General features: G+C 40.6%; 1 protein-coding gene and 1 non-coding gene across 2 annotated transcripts in view; both read left to right on the top strand.

Moving 5' to 3' along the window:
- Adgre3 (adhesion G protein-coupled receptor E3) overlaps positions 1 to 12500 on the top strand; it is an 81366-nt gene that overhangs the window by 7818 nt on the left and 61048 nt on the right. The window lies entirely within an intron of this gene.
- On the top strand, positions 9510 to 9635 carry LOC111817186. The gene has a single exon (XR_002821447.1). It is a non-coding gene; the product is annotated as a U6atac minor spliceosomal RNA (small nuclear RNA).

The following is a 12500-nucleotide window of genomic DNA, read 5'->3' on the forward strand; positions in this document are numbered from 1 at the left end:
TATCTTGGTCTTAACCATCCAGCAGAAAAGTATAAAAATGAGGTATAAAAAATAAAGCCATATTAATATGCTGAGCTGTAAAAGGCTCAAATCAAAAACTTCTGACATTGCCAGTCCTATGGATAATTCACTACTATTATGGACTACTGGACTATATTGGAGTATTTTGCTGAATTCACACACCTACAATATTTAACTGGCAATGGAATACCCATCTCTAACAAAACTAAACCAAAAAAGGGGATACAAAGGAAGGACCATTTTGTATCTGTATATACAAAATAGCTAGGATAGATATACAGGTACTTTCTCTTAATTCAATGAGAAGAAAGATTTGTACTAATAGTGTTAGTTGACAGGATATCATGTCTGCATCTTATACTATGAATAACCACTAAGAAGATAATATGCAATATATTAATTATTGAAACTGTCCTATTAATTGGTTTTGAAACTGTCTCATTGCTATCTGTTTCTCAATAAAATTAATAAAAATGAAATTAAATAAATAAAATCCTCTCCATGGATTAAAGTGCCTGCAAGCAGGAGCAGGGTTTAGGGGTTCAATCCCCAGGCCTGCCATGCCAGCCCTGCCCACAGGGCACGCTGAGACTGCAATTCACACTGGGCATGGTGGCGCACATGCCTGTAATCCCAGCTCTTGGGAGGCTGAAATTAGGTGGATCACTATGAGTCCAATCTAGTAGTGAGACCCTGAACACCCTGTAGACCCTTTCCTATAATACAGAAGAAAAAAAAAAAAACTCTTCGATCTCCTTTTGCAGAGTACTGAAGTTTTCAATGTATAGGTCTTTTACTTCCTTTATTAGATTGATTCTTAAGTATTTCTCTTTTTGGGTGCTGTTGTGAAAAGTATTATTTCTCTATTTTTTTTTCTCAATGAGTTTTTGTTTTTGACAGGAATGCTATTGGGGCTTGAGTGTTGACTTTGTACCCAACTATGCTTCTGAATTTGGTTATTAAATCTATGAGTCTTCTGGAGGAGTTTTATGAGTCTTCTATGCAGTTTCAAGTCATCTGTGAATAATGACAACTTAACTTCCTCCTTTCCTGTCCACATTTCTTTTATTTTTTTTCTCTTGGCTAACTGCTCTGGCTAATGTTTCCAGAACTATACTGAATAGGAGTGGTAATAGTGGAAATCCTTGTCTTGTTTCTGATTTTAGAGTGAAAGCTTTCAGGGGCCTGTCATTATCCTCACTCAGATGTTTAAGTACCTGCTGAAAAAAATAAGTCAGGTTCAGAATGCTGTCATTCGATCCCCTCATCCTCAAGCCAAACCAGACCTGCCCTGAAGGCATCTTGATCCAGGACAAAAAAAAAAAACAAAAAAAACAAAAAAAACCTCCTAGAGTGAAAACTTTCTATCTGTGATCATTTAGTTCAATGTTCACTGTTGGTTTGTCATAAATGGCTTTTCTCAGATTGAGATAAAGACCATCTATTCCAGTTTTCTATAGGGTTTTTATCATGAATGAGTATTGAACTTGTCAAATGCCTTTCTGCATCTATGGAGAGGATCATGTGATTTTTGTCTTTGGTTCTGTTAAAACAGTATATTAAATTTCCTTGGTGTGTTGAACCATCCCTGCCATCCAAGGGATGAATCCTACTTGGGCATGGTGTATAATCTTATTCACAGTTTGCTGCACCCTGTTGCATGGCATATTATTGAGGATTTTCGCATCTATGTTCATTAGAGAGATAGGCCTGTAGTTGTCTTTTTTGGTTGGGTCCTTCTCTTGTTTTGGTATCAGGGTTGTTATGGTTTGTGTCCAGTTGGTCCCCCAAAGCCTCAGTGCAGTCATGTGATAGACTTTTAGAGTTTGTGATTAACTTATGATCCACTAGCATTTGTGTGTAAGTGTTTCGCCCAGCCTGGGGTGGATAGCCTGAGTGCAACTTAAGGGACACAGGCTTGTTCTTTGTAGTCATTGTTGCTGCTGCTCCTCCCTTTTGCTCTTGCTTTTTTGCTGTTTTCTGCCACCATGAACTGCTGCCCTCTGCCACGTGCCACTCTGCCTTGAAGCCAGCTGAGTATGGACTGAAACCTCCACTAACTGTGAGCTAAATAAACATTTACTTCCCTAATTTTGAGTGTTGAGCATTTGTCCCAGCAATGAGAGAAGTGTAACCAAGACGAGGGTAATGTTTGCTTTCAGGAATGAGCTTTGGAGAACTGCTTCTCTTTCAATTTCATTAAAAAGTTTCATCAGCGGTGGCATTAAATGTTCTCTAAATATCCTGTAGAATTCAGAAGAGAATCCATTCGGACCAGGGCTTCCTTTGTTAGTAAGCTTTAATTACATCTTCAACTTCATTGACTGATATTGATTTATTTAGAATTTTTGTATCTTCTTGATTCAGTTTTGGCAGTTCATATGTATTTAGGAATCTGTACATTTCTTTTTTGTTCACCATGTATTATAGTAAAGGTTCTTGAAATAGGTTTTGGTGATCTTCTGGATTTCCATAGGGTCCATTTTCATTTCACTCTTTTCATTCATAATAGCATGAATTTGAGCCTTTTCTTTTCTCTTTTTGATAAGGTTACCTAAGGTTTATCAATTTTTTTAATCTTTCAAAGAACCAACACTTTGATTCATTCTTTATACCGTTTCCTTTTTTCTTTTCTTCTTTTTTTTAATGTATTTGGTTGTTAAAGGGTCTCATTACACAGCTCAGACTCACAGTGATCCTCCTGCTTTCAGCCTCCCCAGTGCTGGGATTACAGGCATCCACCACTACTCCTGGACTCTGGCCAGTTCAGCCCACCCTGGGGGCAGAGCTGGCACAGCATGTGGTGCCGAGGATCAAACCTCAGTCCCTGCACTTGCCTAAGCTTGCCTAAGCAGGCACTTTAGTCCACTGAGCTATCTTGCTGGCCTCTACACTGTTTTCATAGTCTCAGTTGTATCCATTTCTGCTCTTATCTTTGTAATTTCCTTCCTCCTATGAGGTTTGAGTTTGATTTGTTGTTCTTTTCTAGAAGTTGGAGTAACATTGGTTTGTTTACTTGAGCTCATTCTGTTTTCCTGATATGAAAATTCACCACTATAGATTTCCCTCTTAGGGCTCCTTTTTGTGTCCCATATGCTATGATAGGTTGTGTCTGCATTATTGCTAAACTATATTTTTTTACGACACAAGAGTTTTTATTGGGACTGTATTAAATCTGGAACAGTTTTATATGACCAGAGTATACTTCTACATTTATTGTGTCTGTTTTGATTTCCTTCAGCACTATTTAGATGTCAGCCTACAGATCAAGTGTAGATGTATATTTATACTTTAGTACCTGTTACTTTGGAACGGCTGTAAAATAGTATTTATTACTCCATGTTCCTATTGTACATTACTAGACAGTGTTCTTTCAGTATCCACAACGGAGTGGTTCTCCAAAACCCTACACATATCAAAACCCACAGATACTTATGTTCCTTTTAAAAATGGCACAGTGTTTGAATACAACCTATACACATCCTCCTGTATATTTTAAATCATCTCCATATTGTTTGTAATACCCAATACAATGTAAAAGCTATGTAAATGTCATATTCCTGTCTAAAGATTGCAGCAAAAAGCTTAGTTCAGACACAATAATTTTTGCATATTTTCAATCTGTGGTTGGCTGAATCTGCAGATGAAGAGCCTGAAAAAATGAAGGGGCAAATGTTTTAAGAATTAAGATGTGTGTGCGTATACATATCTTGTATCCTGTATCCTTGCTAAGCTCTAGGTTTTTGAAGACTCTCTGGGACAGTCATGTTTGTCAATGAAGACAGTTTTATTTCTTCTTTCTCAGTCTCCTCCTTTTACTTCCCTTCGTTGTCATATTAATGCTGACCCGGGTTTCCAGTAAAATTCTGAACTGGAGAGAGGTTAGAGAGCAGACCTTCTTGCCTTGTTTTCATTCATGGAAGAAAACTTTCATTCCTTCACATTTAAGCAAGACGTTACCTGGAGTTTGTTTTGATTATGTTTTTTCTTTTATGAACGGTGAAATTTAATTTGCTAAATATTTTGAGGATTTCTGCAATATGTTCATGAGGTAAACTGGTTTATAGTTTTCTTTTTCCTTTGTCCTTTCTTTATTGTTTGTTTGTTTGTTTGTTTTTGTTTTTGGTGGAACCGAGAACTGAACTCAGGCCCTTGCACTTGCCAGGCAAGTGCTTATTCTACTGAGCCATCTCCCTGGCCCCTGTCCTTCCTTTATTGTTTACTCTTTGTTTGGCTTAGATAATCAGGTTAATTCTCACTTCATAAAGAAAGGTGGAAGGCATTTCATCATCTTCTAAGTCCTGATCCACTGAACTGACTGCTTCCCAGTGTGGTAGTGTGGTTGGTCTGGCTTTCCCACTATTCTTCTTTTTTTTTTTTTTTGCAGAACCGGGGCTTGAACTCAGGCCCTTGCACTTGTCAGGGAAGTGCTTATTCCACTGAGTCAATTCCACTGAGTCATCTCCCTGGCTCCAGGCTTTTTTTTTTTTTTTTTTTTCCTTTCCCACTCTTAACAGGTGGAGAAAAGATCGCGCTGAAGCCCAGCAGGTCGCTCAGCTCCCTGTTGGTCCCCATGGCAGCCATGCACTGCTGTTGTGGGCTCATCTGTGGCCACTTCTCAGGGTGCAGCCTCCGGCGAAAGTTCCCTTGGGCCGCACGCGGGCAGGCTGCGGTCCCCCCACAGAACTTGTCGGTCTCCTCAGAAGGACATTTTTTTTGCTGAGGGGCTCCATACTGCACTCCGCTGGCCCCAAATCCCTCCGTGCCAGCCACGTTAGGTTCTGCTAAACTGTAGATACTGTTTAATTTCTTCTTTAATGTCCTTTGTCATCCATTGTTTGTGCTTGAGACTGTTATTTAATTTCTGAGTGTTTATGTAGTGTTGTGGTTCCTTTCACCATTGATTCCATTGTCATTGCATTATGGTTAGATAGTATGCATGGGATAATTTCAATTCCTTTGCAAGCTCAATGGGCCAGCATATGGCCTATTTTGGAGAACATCTCATGTACAGCTGAGAAGAATGTGTATTCTGGTGTTGCAGGATAGAACACTGTAGATACCTACTAAGTCCATGTGTTCACAGGTTCGGTCTAGTTCTGATATTTCTTCGTTGATTTTGTGTCTAGTTGATTTGTCTATTTGTGACAGTGGGACAGCAAGATCTCCCATTACAATCGTATTAGTGGTTATTTGGCTTTTCATGCCCATTGATATTTGTTTTATGTAGTTGAGTGGGCTGGTATTTGGTGCATACGTATTTGTGATCGCCACCTCTTCTTGGAGTTTTCCCTTAACAGTCTTCTCCATCTCTTTTGATCATTCTTGGCTTGAAGTTCATATTGTTTGCAAGTAGAATAGGTCCCTCTGCCTTTTTTCTGGGTTCCTGTCATGTGCAGTATTGTTTTCTGTACTTTGCTGTTCAGTCTATGAGTTCTTTTTCAGTTAAATGTGTTTCTTGGCTGCAGCACATTGATGGATCATGCTTCTTGGTCCATTTTTTCCCAGTCTCTTTTGATTGGTGAATTCAGACCATTTACATCGATGGTTATAACTGGCATATATTGGCTTGTCCTTCCCCATTATTTTCCTGTTGTTGGTACCCTGGCTTTCCCCTCTGTTTAATTGTTTGCCTTGCCTGGTGGCTTCTTTTATTGGTGCTTTTGGAATTGTGGTCCACCTTATCACTTTTCTAAAAAAAATCCTTCAGAGCATTTGTATTTGGTGGTCACGAATTTCTTCTGTTGTTACTCATTGTGGAAGTATCTTATTTCTTCATTGATTTGGCAAGACAGTTTTTCAGGATACATTGATCTGGATTGGAGGGGTTTTTTGTTCTTTTAGGGCTTGAAATAGCTCACTCCAAGCTCTCCTTGCTTTGAGGCTTTGTGTCCAGAAGCCTGCTGTAATTCAGATGAGTTTTTCTTCGTAGGTATTTGTTTCTTTTCTTTTTTCTTTCTTTTTTTTTTTTTTTTTTTTTTTCCTTTTTTTAAAAATTTTTTTGGCAGAACCAGGGATTGAACTCAGGCCCTTGCACTTGCCAGGGAAGCACTTATTCCACTAAGCCATCTCCCCGGCCCCTTTGTTTCTTTTCTTGAACTGCTTTTAATATTTCTGTTCTTGTGCTGAATTTCTGGAATGTTGATTATTGTATCCCTTGGTGTAGATTTATCCTGATCCTTGCTCCTGGGTGGTCTATATGCCTCACGTATTTGTATGTTAAATTCCTTATTGATGCTTGAGAAGTTTTCTACCATACTTCTATGTAGACATTTCTTATGGTGTTTGTGTTGTCTCTGGATTCTGATTGACTCTGATCAATCTTATGTTGTTCTTTGCTTCATCTTGCAGCTGTTGGGTTGATTTTTCATGGTTCATCCCTATTTTTAAGGTATCTTTTTTCCTGTGGTCACTAACTGGAATCCTATCTTCTACATCTGGTAATCTGTCTTCACCTTCATTCAATCTGTTGTATATACTTTCAATGGAATTTTTAATCTCTTGAATATCTGTTTGGATCTGTTTCATGGGTTCCATTTCTTTCCTTTTCTAAAATTTATTTATTTGATACAGGGTTTTGTTACACAGTTAAGACTCATAGTGATCCTCCTGCATCAGCCTTCCTACTGCTGGGATTACAGGCTTTTGCCACCATGCCCAGTTCTAGGGCCAGCATGGCATGGGGTACCAGGGATCGAATTTTGGTCTTTGTGCTTGCCAGTCAGGTGCTGAGAGCACCGAGTTATCTCCCCAGCCCTCCATTTCTTTCCTATGTTGGGTACTCATGGTTTCCATTGTTTTCCTAGGCTCCTTTTTTTAAAATCTACATCTATTCTAGATTGATTAGACATATCTCTTTTTTGGTCATCATTTGTTTTTTACCTAAGAATGTATTCTTTTTTGATAACCACCTCCATTTTTTTTTCTGCTGCTGCTATCATTTCAGAAAGTTCTGGGTTGGGAAGATAGCTCAGTGGTCTAAGCACCTGCCTGGCAAGCACAAGGACCCAGGTTCAAATCCCAGCACCACATGCCATGCCAGCCCCAGAACCCCAGGCACAAAGTGCCTGCCACCAAATCCAGGTGTAGTGGCACACACCTGTAATCTCAGCACTGGGAAGGCTGAGACAGGAAGGTCACTATGAGTCTGAACTGCAAGCAAGACCCTGTAGTAAGTAAAGAAATAAATAAATACTTTAATTAAAAAGACAGTTCCAGTGTGTGGCTTCTGATTGTTCTATCTCCTTGTACTCTGGAGTTGTCCTAGGTGGGCTGGAGGTCTGTTGTTGCATTTTGATTCTGCACTTTGTCATTTTCTGCTTCCTGTTTTATTTTCTGTGTTGGTGCTTGTAGATTTTTTTATGGTAGATAGCTTTACCACTAATATTGACACCTCCCTCAGAAATCGCTGTTCCTCAGAGATGTATTCTAGACGCAGATTGTTCTTGGTCTTTGTGTCTCTCTGGAGAACCTGCCTTCCCCATGTATTAAGGATGAGAAGCTGCTATCTATTTGGCTCAGCACCCCTTTCTTTGGTGCTGGACTGCGGGATTGGTGATGATCAAAGACAATCACAGCATTGTTACAAGTGGGAGAAAAACTGCCGAAAACAGGCAAAGTCTCCTGGCTAAAGCAGTACAATTAGCAACAACAACAGCATCAAGCACAGCCTAGCAGCTGACAAACTGTCATAACTATTAATTTGTTACCTTAAGCCACAGGAGGAAGCTCTGCAGTTGTATAACGAAGCCCAACATATATCAGGAACTTGTGTGCACTGAGTTTCCCCTTGGTAGATTAATTTTATCCTGTTGGGGAATATTTAAGATGCATAAGGGACAAAATGGAGTGATCAAAGAAGATAAATACAATAGAAGCAAGGACAAGCACACAAGTTTTAGGAAAGTAGAAAAGGGGGCAGGCACCATGAAAGAGAAAGCAAGAGAAGACTGAAGTGAACCAGAAAGAGAAGAGACTACGTTCATTCAGATGCAAGGATCAGAAAGTCGGTGGAGAGAATTGAGGGAAGACAGAAAGAAGACGGATAGAACAAAACAAAAATCAACATAAGCAACCTAAATAGGCAAAAGTAAATAAATAAAAACAACCACAAAACACTCCAAGCAGACTAAAAAAGAAAAACCACTCAAACAAACAGAGAAAAAGAAAAATAGTGAGATTACTCTGGTGTTCGCAGTTCCTTGGTAGTGTCCAAGTCAGATCCCCAAAATGTGCTGTGTAACACCACCAAGCTTGCAATAGGATTTATGGTGGGAATGGGGCTGACCTTGGCTTCTGGGTGTGGGACTGGGTCTAATCTTCTGCTGATAATATATATTTTTTCTGCATTTTAGGGAAGGGCCTACAGGGTGTTCAGGGTCTCACTACTAGTTCGGACTTGTAGTGATCTGCCTGTTTTTAGCTTGCCAAGTGCTGGGATTACAGGAGTGCGCCACCACGCCCAGTCTCAAGCTCCATCTCAGCATGCCCCAGGGGCACTTCAATCCACTGAGCTATTTGGCCAGCCCTCTGCTGACAATATTTTGGATGTCCATCTCTCCTTACTGTGTTTGTCTCTACAGCACTCTCCCATTCCTGGGGTATCCTCCAATGGAGAGAGCTGGGGGTTGTTCCCAGACCCGTGTACAGTTGGCTCCTTCCACATCTTGCACAATTTTCTGAGTTTCCTGTGTTGCACACCACTATCTCCTTTCATCCACTGGTCACAGGGCAGAGGGTGTGCCCTTGTCCCACTGCGGGCCCAAGCTACTCACCTGCTTGCACTGCTGGGCCAAGTCAGTCACCTGAGTGGGGTCTGATGGATGATCTGAGCTCCTGCTTTTCCACAGAATTTCCTTTAGTCTGCCTCCAAGCTTCTGGCTGTCTGCTGTGCCTGAGTGGCTCCTCCTTGCTTCCATTCCAGGACTTTGGCAATGAAGTGCCCAGGACTGTTCTGCTGCTGGGGTTTACCCAGAACTTTTTGAAATAAAATGATGGCCCTGCCCACCTGCTCCTGTTCTGTAGGTCTATGCACCAAAATGCAGTACCAGTTCACCTCACTTCTGCTGCTTCTGAGACACCCTCAGGAAACAGTGTCCTGCCACACTGGTCTTGCTCCTCCAGGGAACTCTGGGCCTGATCTGCCTGGGCATTCTCTTGTTTGGTTGGTTTTTTTTTTTTTTTTGGGGGGGGGGTTGTTTGTTTGTTTTGCTTTATTTTTTATTTTTGTTTTGCAATAGCATCTCACTATGTAGCCCAGGCTGGCCTCAAATTCAGGGCAATCCTGCCTCAGTCTCCTGAGGAATTATAGACATGTATGGCAATGCTGGGCTGGTTCTATAAATTATTTTAAGAAGTGAATAATGAAGGAATCAGAGAAGTATCCATAGCAAACTTTGTTTGGGTTTTTTTGTTTGTTTGTTTTTTCAAACTTTGATTTATCAAGATTCTAACACATGGCATGAAACTAGATTCTTGAAAGCCACAAAATAGTGTATGAAAGGAGAGAAGGTTAGCAATCCCATTGACAAGAATGGAAGAGGCCCTTGGGCCTGACAACATGCATACAGTTAAGGCATTGCCACCTACTTCATGGTATCTAACCAGTGTTTTTTTTAATATGCTGAGCTATAAAAGGCTCAAGTCAACAACTTCTGACATTGCCAGTTCTGTGGATATAGCCCACTACTATTATGGACTATTGGATTATGTTGGATTATTTTGCTGAATTCATGCACCTACAATATTTGAATGGCAATGGAACACCCATCTCTGACAAAACTAAACAAAAAGGGAGAATATAAATGAAGGACCACTTTGTAGTGAAAAAAAGAAAAAAAATATATACATATATATATAAAATAGTTAGCATAAATATACAGCTACTTTTTCTTAGTTCAATGAGAAGAAAGATTTGTACTAATAGTATTTAGACAAGATATCATGTCCACATTTTGTACTCTGTATAACTACAATGAAGACAACAATATGCAGTGTAAGGGGCCGGGGAGATGGCTCAGTGGAATAAGCACTTCCCTGTCGAGTGCACTGGCCTGAGTTCAATCCCCGGTTCTGAAAAAAAAAAAGCCAATATGCAGTGTATTAATTATTGTAACTGTCCTACTAACCTGTTTTGAAACTGTCTCATTGCTATTTCTTTCTCAATAAAATTAATAAAGAAAAAAAGAAAGCCACAAAATAAGGGGTTCTATGGGTAGGCTATCTCACACTATGAGTTCGTTCTTGTGAGGATTTCACAAGACCTTTGCTACTTCTCAAAGGGGGTCAGTCCTTAGCAAGAAAAGTCTTTGTTGCAAGTAGAATCATAAAAGGGGTGCGAGAGTCTCACTGGCCATTATCATGACCATGTTACTGTCGTAGCCATCATCGTGGTTGCCACCATCACTGTCATCACCATGACACCGTCACACCCACTGTCACTGCTGTGCCCCTCCTCTCCTCCTTCCTCATCAACATCATCCCCATCGCCACCACAGACACCCAGGACTGTGACAGCCACTGTCACCACCACCAGCCTTGTCCCCTTTGCCGCAGTCATCAACACCACCGATACCAGCACTATTTCTGTAACTTCACGGCCGTGGTCACCACCAGGACAGTCACCCCCAATGCCAACACCAGCACCCCCACCCCCATCACTGTGGCCTTCTGATCGCTGCCTGCACCTTCTCTACAAACTATCATTAGCTATCCTCTTCACAGTTGGCTTTATCATTTACTGTCACCTCTCTCCCATTTGTATCCTGGAATTTTTCAAGCATATACAACTGTATCGACAATAACACCAGATATTCCCAAGACTCCACCCCACAGCCTCACTAGGACTGCTGGATTATCTTGTTTTCTGCATACCCACTTGCTCCCTGAAGCACTTCCCAAACGCTATGGAAGCTCATCCTGCTGAATTGCAACCAGGGTATGAAAAAATAAAAAACAGCGGCAAGCCCTAATAGATTCCAAGCTCCAAGATGAAAGCAGAATATGTAGAGTAGAACAAGAGGTGAAGATGTCGAAAAACTCTATTTTTAAAATAATTTTGTTTCTTCAATTAAAACACTTTGTTGTTACTATTCTTTTAACATCATTAAATCGATGTACAAAATTTAGGATTACAGTTAAGTAAAAAGAAATTTAGACCACAGTTTGATCCTTGGTGTGCTGTGCCAGCCCCACCCCTGGGGATGGCGCGCTGAGACAGTGATTGAGACTGGGTATGGTGGCGTGCGCCTGTAATCCCAGCCCTTGGGAGGCTGAAAACAGAAGGATCACTATGAGTCCAATCTGTGTAGTGAGATCCTGTAGACCCTGTACTAAATGCATAAAAGAAATAAAATAAGGGGCCAGGGAGACGGCTCAGTAGAATAAGTGCTTCCCTGGCAAAGATCTGAGTTTAATCCCCAGTTCCACTAAATAAATAAATAAATAAAATAAAAAGAAATTTAAAGTCACCCTTACTGTCATCCTCTTACTAATGTCTGTGATTTCTTTTTTTTTTCTTTCTTTTTTTTTTTTTTTTTTTTTTTTTTTTGGTGGAACTGGGTATTGAACTCAGACCCTTGTGCTTGCCTGGCAAGTACTTATTCTACTGAGCCATCTCCCCAGGTCCTATCTGTGATTTCTTTAAATGTGATCTTCTCCATTTCTCTGTATCCTCTGCACCCCAGTGCTATGTCCTCAAAGCTGTTCATTGTTCTTTTAACAGCTTCCTAAGTATTGTCTTTATTTAAGGATATCAAATTGTTTCCACTGAACATATTTAAGTGCTGTCTTTCCATTTATTCTTTTTTTAAAAAATTTAAATACTTTATTCATTTATTTATTCCACACAGGGTCTCACAACGCAGCTCGGACTTGTAATGATCCTCCTGTCTCAGTCTCCCCAGTGCTGGGATTGCAGGCGTGGGCCACCATGCCCAGTTTCTGTGGCCCACATGGCATGTGGGGCCCGGGATGGAACCTGGGTCCTTGAGCTTGCGGCTTGCTCAGCTTACACCACCTCGCTATCTCCCCTCTATTTACTCTTTATGCAACTGTATCCTTCAAAAGATTAGGGTGCATTTCCACCTGGTGCCTGCAGCTGGCCTTACCACTTAGGTAAAGTCCATTATCCTGCTAACGGACACTAGAAATCCTATCACAGTTGCTCACTGATGTTCTATCATACACGAAAAAAGTTCAATATCTTCAAGAGAAAACCAAAGTATAAGTTAATTAAAGAGTAAGATAGGGGCTGGTGAGATGGCTCAGTGGTCTAAAGCACCTATTTAGAACAAGCTAAGCTAAAGCAAAGCACAGGGACCACAGTTCAATCCCCAGCACCACATGCCAGCCAGCCCTGCCCCCTGGTGGGCTGAGCTGGCCACACACACACACACACACATACACACACACACACACACACAAATAAATAAAAAAAATAAAAAAAAAAGAGTAAGATAGGAGAATGCTTCTTCAATTTT

This window comes from Octodon degus, unplaced genomic scaffold, assembly GCF_000260255.1.
Source record: "Octodon degus isolate 3935 unplaced genomic scaffold, OctDeg1.0 scaffold00050, whole genome shotgun sequence".
NCBI lineage: Eukaryota > Metazoa > Chordata > Mammalia > Rodentia > Octodontidae > Octodon > Octodon degus.